The sequence below is a fragment of the Bubalus bubalis genome, chromosome 9, assembly GCF_019923935.1.
Source record: "Bubalus bubalis isolate 160015118507 breed Murrah chromosome 9, NDDB_SH_1, whole genome shotgun sequence".
NCBI lineage: Eukaryota > Metazoa > Chordata > Mammalia > Artiodactyla > Bovidae > Bubalus > Bubalus bubalis.
The window spans coordinates 27,787,842-27,793,841 of record NC_059165.1 but is presented as its reverse complement, the minus strand read 5'-3'; positions in this window follow the sequence as shown (position 1 = coordinate 27,793,841).

The following is a 6,000-nucleotide window of genomic DNA, read 5'->3' as shown; positions in this document are numbered from 1 at the left end:
AATCCCATGGACAGAGGAGCCTGGTAGGCTGCAGTCCATGGGGTCGCTGAGAGTCGGACACGATTGAGTGACCTCACTTTCACTTTTCACTTTCCTGCATTGGAGAAGGAAATGGCAACCCACTCCAGTGTTTTTGCCTGGAGAATCCCAGGGACGGGGGAGCCTGGTGGGCTGCCGTCTATGGGGTCGCACAGAGTCAGACATAACTGAAGTGACTTAGCAGCAGCAGCAGCATTCACATTATAGCAAAGTAGCTAGTTGAAAATGAAATGTTAACATGTTGGTTGTTTAGACTGTAGAAGCTATCAGGCAACAAGGGTGAACAATTAAAACGAGCCAGCTCAGTTTGCTAAATGTAAATTTCCTCTGAAAGATCAGTGAAGAATGAGCTTCACTTGGTATGGAAAGCAAATGTGTGTGCTTTTTTTTATTTTGTTCAAAATTTTGGCTTTTAAATTATACTGTTTTGAATGAGTTATCTTGAAAAAAAATAAAAGCCATTCAAAATGCTTCAGTTTTACATAGCAAGGTAGGTGTGTCGGATCATAAAATGTCTAAGTTTAAAGTTTATCACTTTAAGAAAGATAAATCAATTGCCAATAAATATGATCACCCTTTGCTTTGAGTGGCTCTTAGAAGAAAATTATCCAAAAGGAGACAAAGCCCTTTTTTTTGTGTGTAAAAACCTTGGGAAAGGGGGTTTCAGTGAAGAGTTTGGCTTACTCTGATGGGTAGAACTGAATATGAGAAGTGGAAGGGAACATCATAAAAATATAATTTATATACAGTGTATAACCTGACTCTTCACACAATGACATCTATACTGGCCCTGCAAGAGATTCATCCTGAAATGGTAGGCAATAACTGGGACTACTAATCTATGTATCTTCGGGACTCACTGGCGGGTCTAGTGGTTAAAACTGTGCTTCTACTGCAGGGACATGGGTTCGATCCTTGGGGAACTAAAAACTAAGATCTTGCATGCTGTGTGGTGTGGCCAAAAAAAAAAAGAAAAAGAAAGAAAGAAATCTATGTAGCTACACATGCAGGAGACAGATGAGAAAACAGGTGCACAGAAAGCCCCAGAAATCTGCAATCTTACCGTCATGCAGGGGGTCCTGAACTGGGGCTCTGTCCATCCCTGCCTCTTTTACAAATATTAACCTCAGTAGAGACACCTAACTAGTGTGCTGGGAGACTACAGACACTTAAATGCCTGGTTAAAAACAGTCCATTAGTGAAGTTCAGGTGGATTGATCCCAATTCTTTTCTTGAAGCAGAAGGAAGGAAAGATGCTTCTACCCTTTCATTGTCTCCAGCCGAGACCTCAGAGGCAGGAAAGCTCTGTCTCAACGGTGTCACTTGGCCACACAAATTCGATCTGATGGACTCAGACACGTGTGCAAAGCACAACAAGCTTGTGAAGCAATCACTTGAGGCTCGTGGTGGGAGTCTAGACGTGTTCGGATGCACATTAAGAGCAGGAGACGTGTGCCGCGCATCTCAGCATCTGTGCAGGACCGACATGCTCGCTGCTCCGCCTCAGGCAGAGCCAGCGCAGCATGCCCCCTTGTCTCCAGCTCTGAAACCCAAGTCCTGTGCTGAGGGCCAAAGGAGGGGGCTCTGTGCTCAGCTTGGCCAGCCCTGCTGTGGGCGGCTGCAGAAGCACATCAGTAATAATTTAGCACTCAGCAGCTGCAAGAGCAGGGGTCCCTGCCAAGTGCCAGTCTTTGATTCTCTTCTCTACCAGGCAGTAGCTAGTTCATTCCCTGGGCACCCAGCCACATTTCAGAGAAAGCAGGATGGCTGATGGCTGGGGTCAGCACAGACACCCAGCCCCCTGGACAAACCACCAATATGAACCAGCCTGCACCATTAACAGGGCTGAAGAATTGAGCCATTAGCCTGTAACTAAAAGGATACAGAGAATGATTTACTTAAAGAATTGTATAGCCAGTAAAAAGACAAAAATAAGAAAGTTCTAAATAAACACATTCTAATAAGCAGGATGTGATTTAGAGCCCTTAGCTTGGGGTGGGGGGTCGGGGGGTGGGCATGTTTCTAACTTAAGATCCAGTTTTGTTTACATGGATTCTGGAGCTCCATTGGTTTTCTAATTAAAAAATAAATAAACAATCCACCATTTCCTGTCAGATCCCAAGATCCCAAGGTGCTTCCCTGGAGCCAAAGGGGCATCGGTCATTCCAACATAAGATAATCAATGGACTGGAGTGTGTGTGTGGGAGGTAGAGTTAATAAAACCTTGGTTGCCTCAGCAGTGTGTGAAAGGCTCCTTGAATTACCACTGCCCAATAGAAAATCTCATTCATATCTTCCCTAGTTTTTCACCCTCAATCTCATCTAGATCAGATCTGATATTTCAACAGCAAGTTCTGTTTGCTGTGGCTTTATTGAGGCCCTCTCTTTTTATTTGAAATGGCAGCCCTTATTCCAACAGACCCCATGGCTTCTGTTTGTGGCAGTCTGGATTTGTGTTTGTTGTCAGCCTAAGGGGTTAAAATTCATTTTCAATAACAGCATGATGGATGCAATCCTGCTTTTCACTTGCCATAGGAACCATTTGGTAATTTGCATTTAAAGTCACAGACCCTATTTGGGTTTAAAAGCAAATTGTATTACAATTAAGCTTTTTTTTTTTAAGGTACAAGGAAAAATAAAATCTTTGGTTAATCAACAGTGAGCTAATCTAGGCATGTTGCAGAGAAGTTCTGAATGCTAATGATAGGTTAATTCTACAATTTAAAATAGATGACAGTGTTATTGCAGTCCCCACATTTTTAACATCTGTATGCATACTTTTTCAAGAAAGAACGAACTTTGAAGCATCCTGTAGTCTTAATCTCTTAGAAGTCCTAAGGGTTGCTTGAGCCAATTAATAAAGAGCCCCCTCACCTGAAGTATTTAAAAGCCAACATTTGTGGTGAACGGGGACCATCAGTTAATCACATATTAGGAATGATTCCTTTGTTCATTGTATGAAAGTAGCTTAGAGGAGATATTCTTAATATTCCCATACACAATATGTATCTTCTCAAAGCCAGACTAATTTCAACAACCAACATTTATATGGCATTTTCTTTTCTGTCTCTTAGAAAACAATTTAAGGGGCTGCACTATATTAGTGGGATTTTCCCTTTTTTTCCTAGTCTTCAAAAGATTTTCCTTTCATCTTCTTTTTCTTTCTCTCCAGCTACAAAATGTGCTCATTACAGTCCTATCTGCCAGCTACAAAAGGGAGGAGACTCCTTCTATTTCAGTAGGTATGAATCTCAATAGCTGCTTTCATCTCCTGAGAGCTCAATTCTGCTCTATTTAATAAAACCTAACACTTCAGTTATCAGAGTCATTAGGAGGAAGCAGGATTGGAAGAAGGAAAGCCTTCATTTTTTTTTTTCAGTGTCATATATAATTACACCATTTACTTCCCCAATGGGCTCTACTTTTCCATTATCTTTTTTTTTTTTTTTTACTTTCAGAATATTTCTGATGGAAAGTTCATCATGTAGAAAACAAAGACTAAGCAGTAACAACAACAAGAGCAAAAAACACTCCTTCAGAAACCAGAGTAGTTCTAGTGCAAGGCAATTAGCATTCAGTAAGTGCCAGGATGCTATTCATTCCTATATAAACTAAATCCCCCCTGAAATCATTGTCACTTTGTTTATTGTCTTTTACCCTCAACTAAGGTGAAGGGTATTTGATGAGCCAAATTTTCTGTATGGCACAGAATAAAAGGGGTTTAGATTTGATAACTGTAAAGGGCTACAAGTCTCTGTGGACTGCAGATAAGACCAATAAACATTATAAAACGCATCTTCTGAAGGTACAATCAGAAATCCAATATTGCATTAGTACATGAAAATCAACATCAATTAGTTAATTACTTCTAATCAACTGTCTTTTGCTTAAGAAACAGTTGCAATTAATTGAAAGAGCAAAATATCCTGAAAATCATCAGTGTTAGGTCCATAGGGAAGTGGATATCAATCGCTTTCCACCAAGGTCATCCATATTCGGATTCCCCAGAATTCTGAGTTATGAGATGAACCACCAGCTCTTCCTAAATGATATTAATTCATATGATTTAAAAATGAAATCATATCATCCTAGAATTTTTTAATCAGAAGAAACCCTCAAAACCCATATGGTTTGGAAATTGTTTACCTGGAGTTTATCACCTCCTGAATGTTTAAGCTTGATTGTTTGTAGATTTGTGCATACTTTTTGGAAGAGGATCCTTAGGTTTTATCAGTTTTTGTAGCAGATTTATGACCAAGGAAATGTAAAACTTATTCAACTAGTTCATTCTCCATCTCTGCAAGTACTTGCTATATAAAAAGTCTGCATTTTTTCTAATGTTCTAGGCTCTTCCATTAGTTGATCAGTTTGCATACAGTCAGCTAGCATTGTGTGACATTCTCCACATATAGTTGTTAGTTCAGGGTATTTAATGAACAGAATCAGAAACTTTGCAACACAAAGCAATATGTTCTCTATCTTGGTCTCCTAGGTCAACTGCTTTATTATAGCCACATAGATCAATCTGATAATCTTCACTTTTCAGAAATTGTTGGTTCTTATTCGATCTCTCTATAACATATAATATAAATAAATTTTGTGCATTTTTCATAATTTTCAAAGCCTTTTAAAGGTATGCTGAGCTATAATTTTTAGTCTTGATGGACTGAGACTGGAAATGTGAATTTCATTGAGGAGTGAACTGGAAACCTGTAAAGATTATGGGTGACATGTGCACCATATGGAAAACATTGTTCAAAATTCAAATTGTACCTTTCAAGTGTCTCTCACATCTCAACATGGTTTTGTTTTTCTAATATAAAAAGGTCAAATCACTGGTATTAGGTGTCTTTTGCTTCGATTTGACATCCTGCAGCACCAAGAATCTTTTCTTGTTTTGTTTTTCTACTTCTTTTCCTGGTGTTAGTTTAATCCTCATCTCTTCCCCATCTCCTGCACTTCATGTATTCTCTCCTTCCTGCTCAGCCTTACCAACCAGAAAAAAAAAATTAAACTTGTAATGTTATATAAAAGTAGACCAAAATAAACTGTTCTGACAATTATGTGGAAAACAACAAAATCAAAAGTCATTACAAAAGACAAAGACTCTCAGGCATCTGAAAATGAAAGGGAGCTAAAATCTTACTTTTCAAAATTTATGTGAAATGTATAAAGACAGAGAAATATATTTTAATAGGTAGTCACAAATGGTGGTAATTTCCTCTAGAGTTATTCAAGGAAAGGCTACGGGTCTGGTTTTGTTGAAACTAGTTTCCCTGGCAAGAAGAGAATGGAATTATAAGTGCCTCTTACTCTGTATAAATGTATACCACTGATTTCAAAACTGATGGTATTCGTGTGTCACTTTCTTTTTTCAGTAACACTTTCATTTATCTAGCTTACAGAATTCGGAGGTGCATGACATGAAGAGGGCTGACCTGGTGTCAAACCATCTAAGTTTCAGCCTAGTGCCACCCTTTACTAACACTGTTTAACTCATCTCAATCTCCTGAAGCCTTCGTATATTTAACTACAAAATGGGGATAATAATAGTAACTACTTCACAGACTTTTTCTGAGGTTTTAATAAGATTGTGAATGTAATGCAAACTGTCTGACACACTCAAGTTAGCCATAAACATTACCATTATTAGCACTGTTATTTTTCTTAAGTTCTTGGCCTTGTATTTTGTTTCAGAAAACAAGCCACAGTGCCCTTCTCTTTAGGTTCCGACTTGAGATCATTTTCATCTTCACATCCTTCTATACCAGTGGTTCTCAAACTTTAGCCTGCATCAAAGTCACCTAGATGGCTGGTTTAAAAACACAAATTGCTGGGCTCCATTCCCATCGTCTCTGATTCAGAAAGTCTGGGTGAGCCCAAGACTTAGCATTTCTAACAAGTTTCCAGATGGTGATGCTGCTGCTAGTCAGGAATCACACTTTAAGCACCAATGCTTCT